This window comes from Manis pentadactyla, chromosome 13 (assembly GCF_030020395.1).
Source record: "Manis pentadactyla isolate mManPen7 chromosome 13, mManPen7.hap1, whole genome shotgun sequence".
NCBI classification, from domain to species: domain Eukaryota; kingdom Metazoa; phylum Chordata; class Mammalia; order Pholidota; family Manidae; genus Manis; species Manis pentadactyla.
In genome coordinates this window covers 100,291,811-100,307,259 of record NC_080031.1, presented here as the reverse complement: position 1 = coordinate 100,307,259, position 15,449 = coordinate 100,291,811, and the positions used below count along the sequence as shown (strand labels likewise).

At 35.0% G+C, this 15,449-nt stretch overlaps 1 protein-coding gene across 3 annotated transcripts in view; it reads right to left on the bottom strand.

Annotated features, from left to right (window-relative positions):
• Nucleotides 1–15,449, bottom strand: part of UBE2D2 (ubiquitin conjugating enzyme E2 D2) — a 48,870-nt gene that overhangs the window by 19,179 nt on the left and 14,242 nt on the right. The window contains exon 2 of one of the 3 annotated variants that reach the window (XM_057490956.1): nucleotides 609–753. The exons of the other annotated variants lie outside the window; for them this stretch is intronic. The gene's annotated coding sequence lies outside the window, so the exon portion shown is untranslated. The remainder of the gene's footprint in view (nucleotides 1–608; nucleotides 754–15,449) is intronic. 3 annotated transcript variants of the gene reach the window in all.

Below are 15,449 nucleotides of genomic sequence, written 5' to 3'. Positions count from 1 at the left end.
ACTTGCAAACTTGATCACTGACCAGAGAAAATAAAATTATCCCTAAAACATGCTTAATCAGGAGGCCAATTCATCTACCAATCACCAAGACCATGGAGATGAACATGAAAGACTGCCCCCATCTGAACTTTCATTCACTACCATTCAGTAACCCTTCCTCAGGACCGGATCAGCAGCATGTTTCCTGCCAACAATTATTAAATGTCCAAGAAGACTTCCACCACCACCTTCTACTATGGAAATCTGGGATATATGCTTTTTAGGTAACACCAGAAAATGTGTTGGTGCTTGAGGGAACCCCTTTTTAATTATAATTTTGTCAATTCTATAGTTGATGTTTCATATAAATGATTTGCTATTTATTAAACATATGTAATAAAAATAAATATAAACATCGTTTAATAATAATGTTTAAAATGGAATTTTCTTCGAAATGCTAAATGGCTATTTTTAAGTTCATTAAAAAACTGTAGATGTCCTTCAATAATTGGTTCTACCAAAAAACTGCATAGAGATTTTTATGCTGCAAATGTTGAAAACTTAACATCTTATGTGCAAGTATATTAATGAAAATAAGTTTCCATAAAATTATAATGTTATTCTATAACCTGTTTATGCTCTTGCTGGTATCAGTAGGGGCAACAGGCAGAATTCAGGTTTTCTAAGATATAATATTCTTTGATGTTTTCTTATTATTCTGCTCTTAGGTAACTTTAAGCAAGTCATTCAACTTCTCCAGTTCAGTTTTCACATCTGTAAAACAAAGAAGTTAAACTAAAATAGAAATTTACACAGCAGTTAGGTCATAGGTTTAGGGACCAAATAAATTTGGGAAAAATTATAATCCACATCCTTTCAAAAATATTTAAGGTTGTAAATAAGTCCTGTATAAAGAAAACACTATTGTTTGGACACAGAAACAGGCTTTGCCTCTTTCCTTGGCCCATTCTTCCTATGCCACATTCCCACTTGAGATTTTATTCTCACAAAGTGCCTTATGTTGGTGGGAAAGTCAGAAATAAGTCTGAAGGAACCAAGAAAATAATTTTTTATCCCAGACCTAGACATTATTATTTTAGAGTGAAAGCCTTTTAAGCATGACATAGAGAAATCTCAACATGGCTTAAACTGTCCTATAGTTATTTCTCATATCTATATCTTGTCTATCAATCACTTCAATGTGTTTTTTTTCTTTCTTTTTTTTTTACTGTGATAAAGTTCACATAAGATTCACCATCTTATCCATTTTTAAGTGTATAGTTCAGTCGTATTAAATATATTCATAATGTTGTGCTCAAAGTGTTTTAAGAGAATGTTTACAGCAAGAGAAAGCTCATGTATGAGCAGCTTCTCAGACACAGTTAATGAAACATAGATTTCCTTTCCAAGGCAGATTACATGTTTCTATTAATTTTCAAAAACAGAGATTTTTTTTAGAAAGTTACTTTCGTCAAGTTGATAGCTTCCAGTACTGATCAACTATACAGCTAATGTGTTTCTGGAATAATATAGCTTTTCTAGGTAAAAATGGGGGACAATATTTTTCTCATGAAGCACATACCTTTAAAAAGGCAAATGATATGCTATATAAAGATATTAGCAAAATTTGTCATTTACATAATCCTATTTATTACACTACATTAGTTAGGTAAATACTGAAAGCTTATACTATCTATATCACCACCCCGAAAGTAAAGCTAAACAAGGTACCTTATTGTATCTATTTTTATAAAGTATGATCCAAAATTCTGTGTAACAGAGGAGATCCCAATTACCCTAAGGTAAAACAAAAAATAATTCAAAGAATTACAGAATTTTAAAGAAAATTCTTTAGACTCATTATTGACCTTAATTTTATAACCAAGGCTACACTTTAATAGGGTAAGGGGTGGAATCAGGAAATCAAGAATAATGAAGCCTATCACCATCCAGCAAGTAAGAAAAATCTACTGTGAGAAAAAAGTTTTACATAAAAGTGAATTCAGACTTGCAAGATTTATATAAAACACATTGGAATTTAGTTACAAGGCATTCAGAGTTCCTTGGCACATTTAAAATTTCACCAAGGAGAAACCAGTATGAAATTCTGACAATGCATATGATTAACCCAATTATGAACCTGAGGTTAAAATTGTGTAAAAAGCAGTGACTGCAGTGGGGTATGGAGGGGGGGACTCCATAATATAGGTGAATGTAGTAACCACAGTGTTTTTCATGTGAAACCTTCATAAGAGTGTATATCAATAAAAAACAGTTGTATAAAAGGGCTAGACTCCCGTTAACTTTTATCTATTTTCACAATAGCAGTTATGGTTTTGAAACACATTAACACTAAACACTTCCACTTAAAAAGATTGGTATTCACATGCTACTCTTTAGGATGACAACATCTTTTTTATTCCCCAGGGAGACATACTTCTTTCTCCAAGCACCTATATTATTCATTAACTGTATTATACATATCTAGTAGCATATATGGTACTGTATGATACATTTCATGTTCAATTTTTTTGCCCACAACTATCAGCAGTCCACAACTTCTGTATATCCTCACCTCTTGAATGCTTAATTATAAATTTCTTGAGTGAGAGACAAGACGTATCATATTCTTTATTGCATTTCCCAGAGACTGGAACATAAGAGACACTCAAATGCCTGAATGAGTGGATGAATGCTTAGCACTGGACCAAGCAGAATTTGTGCTTAAACACTTGCAAATGGGAAGATAAACAAAAACACGCAACTTTCAAGGGGAAGTCCATTCCACTTGGCCTGATCGTCTACAGTGTTAGGAAATAGAAAAGTTAGTATATAGCGACATACGGAATATATTAAGATTTGATTACTGAACTTGAATGGAAAAGGTGTTTTGGGGTGAGATTGGATAATATTAGAGAGAGAACAAGGAGTTTCTTCCTTTGAGCATTTCAGCAACAATCACTTAGATGAAAATATTCTGTTATAATTAAACACGATATTCTTTGTTCATTACCAAATATCAAGAACCTTTCCTAGATCTTATTTTCCCTATAAGAATTACCTTTTGCTCATTTCAAAACTTTAAAAAAATATATTGGCTTTCAATTGTAAAACAGTCCAAGACTCTAGGGTAAGTCTGCTTGGAATACTCTTCTGCACCCCACCTCCATGACCTTTAGGCTTCATTTATATGTAGACATTAGAGAGGGGCTTGTAGGGAGCCTATTTCCATTTGATTCCCCGTTACATAAAAAAATAGAATGGAAAGTGCAAGTTGCCTTAACAACTCAGCATAGTTCATATTCATGTGATTATTAGATGTCACTTGCCCCAGTGACAAATAGGGACCTGAACTCTTAGCTCTTTGCACAGTGCCTGGTCCAAGGAAAGTGCCCAGTAAATATCTGTTGAAGAACAGATAGTTGTAATTACACACAGTAATTTTAAGTACCTAGAGAAAGATAATGCCATCTTTCACCGACTATAAGATACTTTAAAAAAATACAACTGAAATCAAGCTACATATTACAATCAATGGCATGTCAGCTTAACAGGCAGCATGTTTTCTTAGTAGTACATACTGTTAATGGTACATCTTTGAATTAATAGCATCTTAGATTCAATGAAGGTACCTGGAAAGTACCTTACACTGCAGTCTTGGGATCATATATCTAACAAAGTATAATTTTGGCAATCAGGGCCAAGGTAGACGATGACTAAGTGTAAGTGACAGAGGTAGGACAAGAAAATGCCCAACTCTTCCAGATTGCTTCTGTAGTAGGGGAACAAAATATTAGGAAGGTACACATGGTACCCAAAGCAAAACAAACTGCTGTTCCTTGGTAACAATGCAGAGCTGCTGAGCAGTGGTAGCTAAGTTGTGAGGACAGGTTGAACTCCACATAGGGTCTCTGTCAGGATCTCACATTCCCTCTCAGTTCAGTTACTGAAGCTGTGGTCAGTGCTCTTCAACACTCTAGGTCCAAAATGAAGATGGAACATAACCAAGTAGATAGGAAGAGCCTATGCACTAAAAGACAGAGGGTGGAAGTTAGGACGGCCAACATCCAAAAGACAAGGAACAACAAATGCTGGTGAGGATGCAGAGAAAGGGGAACCCTCCTACACTGCTGGTGGGAATGTAAATTATTTCAACCATTGTGGAAAGCAATATGGAGGTTCCTCAAAAAACTAAAGATAGAAATACCATTTGACCCAGGAATTCCACTCCTAGGAAGTTATCCAAAGGAAACAAGATCTCAGATTCAAAAAGACATATGCACCCCTATGTTTATTGTAGCACTATGTGCAACAGCCAAGAAATGGAAGCAACCTAAGTGTCCATCAGGAGATGAATGGATAAAGAAGATGTGGTACATACATACAATGGAATATATTATTCAACTATAAGAAGAAAACAAATCCTTCCATTTGCAACAACATGGATGGAGCTAGAGGGTATTATGCTCAGTGAAATAAGCCAGGTGGAGAAAGACAAGTACCAAATGATTTCCCTCATTTGTGGAGTATAAGAACAAACCAAAACTGAAGGAACAAAACAGCAGAAGACTCACAGACTCCAAGAAGGGACTAGCAGTTACCAAGCGGAGGGGTGGGGGAAGGTGGGTGGAGGAGGGAGAAGGGGATTGAGGGGTATTATGATTGGTACACATGGTGTGGTGGGGGTCACAGGGAAGACAGTGTAGCACAGAGAAGACAAGCAGGGACTCTGTGGCATCTTACTATGCTGATGGACAGTGACTTCAATGGGGTACGGAGAGGACTTGATAATATGTGTGAATGTAGTAACCACAATGTTTTTCAAGTGAAACCTTCATAAGAGTATATATGTGATACATTAATAAAAAAATTATAATAAAAAAAAGATAGAGGGTGGAGCACCCATTCCACCACTCACTAAAAGAAAAAGAAAGATTCTACTACTCTCTAAGCTCCAAAGAAAATACTGAAATGCTGGGAAAAATGTACCCTTCCTGGGATTTGGGTAAGCAGGATCTTCTACACCGGCAGATTTCAACTCAGTTAACCAGTATACAGTAAACCAGAACCCTAATGAACTTACTCTGTCAAGAGTCACTGCTACACTCTTCTATAGTAATAATCACCATGTATCCTAGTCTCAAGCTTGAGAAAATGGTGAAATGAATGACTATTAATATCATTATCTTAGTGTGTTTCTGTGCTACCTAAGGTGGCGGGACAATGGGGACCTCAAAAAGAGGTAAAAATGACATCCTATTTCCCATTGTACCCTGCAGAGCTATGCCCCCACACCACATGTACTACTTTTCATAAGTAACATATGGCTAAGTTTTGGTACTTTAATGTTTTGAAACACACAGAAACTGTTAACCTAGAACTATAAATCCTTGAAATCTAAAGGAGTCAAAATGATGCATCTGCACACAGTTAAATCAGTCATCCTGTAGACTGACCATTTCTATGATATAAGATAGGTGGACCCATAGCCAAGTAAGCTGTTAAATTTTACTGTGCTTTATGACTGGTTATGTATTTGCAAAGCTACCTCTTGTGATAAATCAAAGCATAGAAAATACAGTTCAAGTTAAAAAGGAAAAACAAAACAACCAAGTCTCAAGCCTGGGATTATACTTTAGAAGAATTAGAGTAGAACTGACAGAAAAAAAAAGATTTTGCATCTCCCTGGAAAAGTCTAACCTTCAAAACCAGACATCAGACAGTATTAACAAAATTGTGAATAGGTACATATGAAGAAATGTCTTTTCAAAATTACATTTGATGTAAACTTAAAAGATAGGAGCTCTTTGTCCACATTAAAATAACTTGAGATGCCCTCTAATCAAGTATCTTCTACACAGTAATAGAAGCATTTACCAGTGTTATGGGGAAAGATATTACAGTGTAATGACAGTAAGAAAAATGAACAGTTTCTGTTTTCCTATAATGAAATTCACACTCTCAGAGGATTTCCATTATACATACAGCAAGGGTTGGGGGAGAGCCAGACAGGAAAATTCAAGTCCACAGTTTGGCTGAGGAAAGGTCTGGTACTTAAAAACATTTTATACTTCCTTGTTTTACAAACAAAGCTTAACTCTTTTAAGCAGTTTTTAAATTGGTGGCCCTGACCAATTAACTACAGGGAATGATTAACCCATACAATCATTACAGTGGTGATAGTTGATTACTGAGAGCGTTTTTGAGATTAACAAAGAGGAAGTGGCAGAGAAGCAGTTCTTTGGTACGATAACAAGAAAAGTATGAAAAATTATGAACCAAGTAAAAAAAAAAAGCACAACCTAGTCTGCCTCAAGTTTCTTAATGCATGTGTACTACCAAGACCACGAATTAATAAGTGAGTCATCTAGGTAGGAACAAGACTAGTAGTATGAAATTCTTCCTGTAAAATTTTATCTGACACTTTCGAGAACAAACAGGCAACCAAGAAAGCCATCTCCCTGATCTTCAGGCTTTTAAAGTCTTATAGGAAAAACTTGAATACAACAAGGTAAAAACGCAAAAGAGCCTAGCAATTACATTGTAATACTAAAGAAACAAATAGCTTAATCCCAATACATATATGGCTTTTTAGAACATTTATCTTTTAGTATCTTTCCTCTTTTTAATTCCTCTTCCTTAGACTCCCAGCACTAGACTAAACAAATAACTTTAGGCAGAGATGGGGGAATTTGGGAGATGCTGATCAAAGAGTATCAATTTCCAGTTATAAGAATATGTTCTGGGATCTAATGTACAGCATAGTGATTATAGTTAATAATACTGTATTATATTCTTGAAACTTGCTGAGAGTAGATCTTAAATGTTTTCACCACAAAAAAGAAATAGTAATTATGTGATGTGTGGAGGTATTAGTTAGCACTATAGGAGTAATCATTTTACAATATGTAAGTTGATCAATCAATACTGTATACCTTAAACTTATACAATGTTGTACATCAATTATATCTTAATAAAGTTGGAGGAAAAAAGAAAATAAATAAATAGACAAAGGAACTTAGGAAGTTCTGATAGGTATAGACCAGGCCCCAAGTAAATGGCTACACTTCTCAAAGCAATCACATTTTTAGGTTTCACATCCAACAGACTTTTCCCTTCTCTTCTACACCTCTTCCTACTGATTAACTAAGCAAATCTTCAGAAAAACTTCTGAAATAACATTTGGAAAAAAATGTTAGTATTACTTAATCATTAGAATTATTTTTAGTGACTCCAAAGAAGAAAAATTCTACTACAAAATTAGATTTACAACACATGACCTTATTCAAGAAGTGAATATATTATAAAGACATTTAATACATTTCCCCTGCAGTAAATAATCTCCAAAGATGGCTGCCAACAACTCCTCAACATTAAGAACATATCACTCCTCTTATCAAGTAGTAGTCTATTTTCCTTTCCCTTGAATCCAGGCTGGCCTTACCTTTTGCTTGACCAAGAAAATGAAGCAAATATGACACTCTGTTAGTTACAAGTCTAGTGTTTTATTTATTTAGTGTTAAGTTTAGGCGTAACAGCTTTTTTTTGGCTCTCTCAGAGCTCTGAGCCATGACATAGGAGGTCCAGGCTATCTTGCTGGAAGGTTGTTTGGGAGGTAGGGGTGAACATTCCAGTCAGTAGTAAGCATCAAAACCCCAGACATGTGGGAGGGGTCTTCTTGGACTTTCTAAACCTGAAGTCAGCTGAATACAGCCACAGGATTGACTGTGGCTGAAAACATCTGAATCAAAACCTCCTAGTCAATCCACAGAATCCTGAGAAATAATAAATCATTGTTGTTTTAAGGCAGTAAGTTCTAGAGTCATTTGTTATGAAGCAAAGCTAAATAATAAATATTCCATACAGTTTCTAAAGAGAATATGTCTCTGACTAATAGATACTTCCAAAAATTACCACACCAGTTCCTCAGCAGAGCAAAACAAATTTCTACAAATTCCTAATTCTGCTAAATACTAACAACAAAAACAAACACACAGCTACCCTGTTATTGAAAGCTACTGACGCAAGAGAAGTATTTTTAATATTTTAAAATACTTTTAAGGGGGAAAAGTCATGATACAAGTAGTTTATTTGAAGTGATTCACATCCATTCAGATTTGACATCCTAATATATTGTTGTCAGGGGTCTTTTACACCACCACTTAATCTTAGCAGGTATAAATATTATCTAAAACCTCAAATGAAGTAAATAATGGGCTAGTCACCTTAGCTAAATTTGTAAGTCAACCACTTTTAAATGTTACATATTGATCTAGGAAAAAATCATGAACTATTTTTAAAACACTTAAATATCCAATACTTTCATCAGCTACATGAAGGTAATTAGATCAGGGGTTTTGTATTTTATGATTTTTCAAGTGCCTGGTCTAGGAATTTTCCCTAGGAATGCAAATTTTGGTATAACACTAGAGCATGTACTCAGAAATATATACAGGAAGAACCACTGAAAGTATCTCAGACTTCCAAGCAAAGTGACAACTTGAACATGTACCTCTTACTCTCTCCCAAAATCCTATTAAAATAAAAGTTAATAGTTTTTTTTTTTAAGGTTTAAACCCACAAGTACAAAGAATGGGAGAGTAAACAACAGCAACTAAGTATTGGAAGCTAAAAAGTAGTTGATGACTGATAGTGACTTAGCAGTTTCACCAAGAAGGCGAATTCATGAGAAAAACCAAGTAGCCCAATTTACAAAGTCTCATAAGTTGATGGCACAAGCCAACTCCTGGAAATAGAGCTAACAACAGGAGGCATGCTACAAGTTCTGTTTAAGCAGATGAAGATACAACCAGCAGTACATAGAGTATGTGGGCCAGGGTAGAGAACAAGGGATCTGCTTCAACAAAGAAAGTGTAAGAATAAAAGGGGGGCGCTAACCATATCTTAACAAAGACTTAAAGACCTTAACCAAGTCATCATTAGTTGACTTCATTTAGATATTGACTCAAACAAATCAAATGGAAAAAATAAAACCTTCTCTGAAAGAGAAAAAGTTTAAACTGATTGGCTATTTTATACCAGGAAATTAATGTTTACACTTTTAGATGTGATAATTGTATTGTGTGTGTGATTTTTATAGAGTCCTTATCTCAGGGTTTCTCAATCTGGGCACTACTGACATTTTGGACCAGGTAATTCTTTGTTGTTGGGGCTACATGCACTGATGGATGGCTATCAGCTCCCTAACCACTAACTATTAGATGACAGTAGCACCTAGTAGCCTCTTAGTTGTGACAACCAAAAATTTCTACAATGTCAAATGTCACCTGGTAGGCAAAATCACCCTCAGTTAAGAACCACTGCCTTATCTCTTAGCAATACATTCTGAATTATTTATAGATAAAATGATATGACATTTGGAATTGGCTTCAAAATAATCCAGAGAAGGTGGTAGAGGTAATCAAGAATTAACACAAAATGACAGGTGATGGGATGCATGGGAATTTGCTCAATGTTTGTGTATGTATTAGACATCTGTTTTGTGGATTCTTCTAGTGTGTTATATTCATAAAGGAAATTTTAAAAGAAATAGAAGTTAATTAGAAACTCATATGCTATAGTTGGGTACCTAAAATCTTTAGAAAACAATTTGGCAATATTTTACAAAAATGAAAAGGCTCACACTCTATAACCTAACAGTTTTACTGACTCTAAAGAGAAATATTCACCTATGTGCATTAAGAGACATGTATGGGGGTGTTGATGCTCAGTGTCTGTAGCAGCAAAAACTTGGAAACAAATGTCTATCACAGGGAAATACATTTAAAAAAATGTATTGTTGGTATATCGGTTTTCATTGAAAATACATGTTATTTAAAAAATATATATTGCTGTAACATCTATGTAAATTTTGACAACATCCAAAACCGTTACTATACATATGTTGTTTATGGATAAACATCTTAAGACTAATAACAACTTAGAAGACTTAAAACTAAAGAAGTGATATCTAGATCACTGCCCTGACTCTGGATCATCCAGTGAATGCCCTCTAGATCCTAGCACTAGGCTGGAAATTCATTCTCTGGAGAGGATAAAACAGAGGTTCTCAGGACTGAGAGACACTAAGCACTCAAGAGCATGAATGATGTATGGAAAACAAGAAGGTTAAGTGAGTATTTACATACTCACTTTGTTTCCAGTGGTGCTGAGATCACTGGAAGCTTGGCCTGTACCTTCCAGCCAGGAGATTAGAAGATATTTCTCAGGAAAATCTGATCAGCTTAAGATAAAGAGCTCTACAATTCATTGACATTCAGGTTTAACCAGAGAAAAGTGCCCAGCCAGTAAACCATAAACTGAATTTTACAGTTGGCAAGCCTCACATGCATATGCTCAGACTTTTAATTCAGCTTTTTAGTGCCCTACTCTTAAATAAGGATAGACAACTGACAATGAAGGAATCAGCCATCTATCTTATAATCCACCTTCAAAATGAAAGATAAAAACCGAAACAATGTGGGAGGAAAAAAAGGAATGGGAGAAAACATGGACCATACACGGAGGAGGAAAAGTCAAAACAAAAGAGAAACTACCATGAATATCCTTAAAGGTAAGAGAAACTATTGCTCCAATGAAACAACAGCAAAATCCTTAAAACAAACAAACAAACATTCTAAGAATGTGAATCTTCCAGAAAGTAGATAAAAGACAAAGACGTAAAAAAAGAAAAACTGGTCAAAATACTCCCCAAACTGATCTATAGCTCCTATTCAATCTCTATGAAAATTAAAACAGCCTTTTTTTTCTTTTTATAGAAATAACAAGCTAATCCTGAAATTCATATGGAAGTGCAAGGGACCCAAAGAGCAAAACAATCTTGGAAAAAGAACAGTTGAAGGACTTGCAAGTCCTGATCTTAAAACTTAACACAAAGTTACAGTATTCAAGACAGTATGGTACTGGCATAAGATCATATAGATCAACAGAACAGAAATGAGAGCCCAGAAATAAACCCATACATCTGGGTAATTTGTTTCTGATACAGCTGCCAAAACAACTCAATGGGGGAAAGAAGAGTCTTTCAACAAATCCAGACATTCACATGCAAAAAAAAGAACTCAGGCCTCTACCTCATACCACATACAAAAGTTAACTTAAAATAGATCAAAGACCACCATCTCACACCCATTAAGATGGCTACAAAAACAAAAACAAAACCCCAAATAAAAACGAAAACAAAATAGCAAGTGCTGGTGAGGATGTGGAGAAATTAGAAGCCTTGTACACTGTTGGTGGGAATGTTAAATGGCATAAGCACTGTGGACAGTATGGCAGATCCTCAAAAAATTACAAGTATAATTACCATATGATCTAGCAATTCCACCTATAGGTGTATAAAAATTCCAAAATAATGAAAAGCAAGATCTTTAAGAGGTATCTGTATATTCATGTTCATAGCAGCATTATTCAGCTAAAGCTAAATAGCTAAAGCATGTTAACATTCCACGTATGCATCAGCAGATGAATCGATAGGCAAAATGTGGTGCATATACAACAGAATATTATTTAGCCTTAAAAAGGAAGGAAATTCTGACCACATGGATGAACCTTGAGGACCCTAAGTGAAATAAGTCAATCACAAAAAGATAAACATTGTATGACTTCACCTACATAAGGAACATTGTCAAAATCATAGAGACGGAAAATACAATGATGGTTGCCAGAAGCTGGGGGAAGAAAGGATGAGAAGTTATTGCTTAATGGTATAAAGTTTGTTTTGAAAGATGAAAAGAATTCCAGAGATGGAAGGCGATAATGGTTGCATAACAATATGAATGTACTTAATACATGTGAACTGTATATTTAAAAATGATTAAGATGGCTCCTTGGGCAAGGGAAACAAAAGCAAAAATTAACATATGGGACTACATCAAGCTAAAAAGCATCTGTACAGCAAAGGACACCATCAGCAGAAAAGGCATCCTACAGTATGGGAGAATATATTTGTAAATGACATATCCAACAAGGGGTTAACATCCAAAATATATAAAGAACTAACATGCCTCAACACCCAAAAGGCAAATAACCCTATTAAAAAATGGGTGGAGGATATGAACAGACACTTCTCCAAAGAAGAAATTCAGATGGTCAACAGGCACATGAGAAGATGCTCCACATTGCTAATTATCAGGGAAATTCAAATTTAAACCACAATGAGATATCACCTCACACCAGTTAGGATGGCCAACATAGAAAAGACTAGGAACAACAAATGGTGGTGAGGATGCAAAGAAAAGGGAACCCTCCTACACTGCTGGTGGGAATGTAAAATAGTTCAACCATTGTGGAAGGCAATATGGAGGTTCCTCAAAAAACTAAAAATAGAAATACCATTTGACCTGGGAATTCCACTCCTACAAATTTACCCAAAGAAAATAACTTCTCAGATTCAAAAAGACATAAGCACCCCTATGTTTATTGTAGCACTATTTACAATAGCCAAGATATAGAAGCAACCTAAGTGTCCATCAGGAGATGAATGGATAAAGATGTGGTACATATATACAATGGAATACTATTCAGCCGTAAGAAACAAATCTTTCCATTTGCAACAACATGGATGGAGCTAGAGGGTATTATGTTTAGGGAAATAAGCCAGGTGAAGAAGGACAAATATCAAATGATTTCCCTCATTTGTGGAGTATTACAATGAAGCAAAACTGAAGGAAGAAAACAGCAGCAGACTCACAGACTCCAAGAAGGGACTAGCGTTTACCAAAGAGGAGGGGGGATAGTGGGGGGAGAGAGGAAGAGGGGGATTGTGGGTATCATGATTAGTGCACATGGTGTGTGGGGGGTCAGGGGGAAGACAGTGTAGCACAGAGAAGTAGGGACTCTGTGTCATCTTACTACACTGATGGGCAGTGACTGCAATGGGGTATGGGAGGGACTCAATAAGGGTGAATAACCACACTGTTTTTCTTGTGGAACTTCATAAGAGTGTATATCATGATACCTTAATAAAAAAAAATGGTTAAGATGGTAAATTTTATGTTATATGTATTTTATGACAATTAAAAAATCTGGGAGAAAAAAATCAAAGACCTAAATGTAAGAGTTAAAACTACAAAGCTCTTAGAAACGTAAATATAAATCTTTGTATCCTTGGATTAATCAAGTTTCTTTTTCTTTAATTCAAGTGTCATTAACAGTTTCCTAGACATGACAGAAAAGCACAAGTGACAAAAGAAAAATTAGATAAACAGATTTCAAAATTTAAAACTTCTGTACATCCATTAAGTGAAAAGGCAACCCACAAAATGGGAGAAAATTTTGCAAATCACTTATCTGATAATGATTTAGTATCCAGAATATGTAAAAAATTCTTACAGCTCTATAATAAAAAGACAACTCAATTTAAAAATAGGCCTAAGATATACATTTCTCCAAAGGGGATATATATATATATATATATATATATATATATATATATATATACACACACACACACATACACATATAGCCAATAAGCACATGACAAAATGCTCAACATCACTTTGTCATCAGAGAAATGCAAATCATAACCACAATGATACAAGACTGGACACCTACTATGAAAGCTATAATCAAAATAATAAACTAACAAGTGTTGGTGACAATGTGGAGAAACTGGAGCCCTCACAAGACTGCTGGTGGGAATATAAAATAGCACAGCCAGTTTGGAAAATAATCTGGTGGTTTCTCAAAAAATTAAACAGAATTACCACATGACCCAGCAATTCCACCTCTAAGTCTATATCCAAGAGGAATGAAAACATATGATCACACAAAAATTTGAAAGTAAACGTTCATAGCAAAATTATTAATAGTTACAAAGTGGAAAACTACCCAAATGCCCACCAACTAATAATGAATGCAAAAAGAAAATATGGCATATCCATACAATGGAATAGTAACCAGTCATAAAAAGCTTAGATAAACAATGAAAACACTATGCTAAAGTAAACTCTTAAACATCAGCATTAGTTATCTTTTTCTAGTTATGTCTCCCCAGCTAACAGAAACAAAAGCAAAAATAAACAAGTGGGACTACATCAAACTAATAAGCTTCTGCACCACAAAGGAAACCAGCAACAAAATGTAAAGGCAACCTACTGAAGGGAGAATATATTTACAAATGGTATCTGACAAGTGGTTAATTCCAAAATACATGAGGAACTCATACAACCCACCCCCTCAAAACCAAAAAATCCTATTTAAAAATGGGCAGAGAATAGACATTCCTCTAAAGGCACACAGACAGCTAACAGACACATGAAAAGATGCTCAATATCACTAATCATCAGGGAAATGCAAATCAAAACCACAATGAAGTATCACCTCACACCAGTCAGAATAGCTTATATCCAAAAAGACAAGAAATAGGAAGTGTTGGCAAGGATGCGCAAAAAAGGGAACCCTTGTACACTGCTGGTAGGAATATAAACTGGTGCAGCACTATGGAAAGCAGTATAGAAGTTTCTCGAAAAACTAAAAATAGAAATACCATATGACCAATTCCACTTCTGGGAATCTACCCAAAGGAAACAAAATCACCAATTCACAAAGATATATGCACTCCTATGACTGCTGCAGCATTATTTACAAGAGCCAAGATATGAGAGCAATCAAAGTGTCCATCAATAGATGAACCCATAAAGAAGATGTGGTACATATAAACAATGGAATATTACTCAGCCATAAAAAAAGAATGAAATACTGCCATTTGCAACAACATGGATGGACTTACAAGGTATCATGCAAAGTGAAAAATGCCAGGCAGAGAGAGACAAATACCATTTCAATTATATACGGAATCTAAAAAACAAAAATGAACAAACAAAACAGAAATAGACTCATGGACAGAGAACACACTGGGGTTTGCCCAAGGGGAGGGGATTATGGCATAGGGGGATATGGGAGTGGGTAAAGGCGACAAAGGGCTGCAGGCTTCCAGTTATAAAATAAATTAGTCATGGGAATAAAAGCATAGGAAGTATAGTCAATAATATAGTATCTTTGTATGATGACAGTAACTACACTTATTGTAGTGAGAATTTAATAATGTAAGTCAAATCATTATATTGTATGCTTGAAACCAATACTGTATTATCAACTATACTTCAATTTAGAAAAAGAAAAAAATTACATACAAAAAAGAAAGAAAACATAGGCTAAACAAAAGAAGCCAGACACTGAAGTCATATATTGTATGATTCCATTTATATGAAATGTCCAGAACAGGAAATCCATATAGATAGAAGGGGCAGGGGAGACTAGTCCAGGAACTCCAACATCCACTAATAGTTTATAAAAAGGGAGAAGAGAGAAAATTGAAGTTAATAAAACTATGAACTAAAATGATTGGATTAAATTTCTTAAAACTTCAGGACATGAATTTCTGGCTGGAAAAGACCAAATGAACGTTGAACAAATTAAATGAAAATTGACCTACACCACGTCATGAA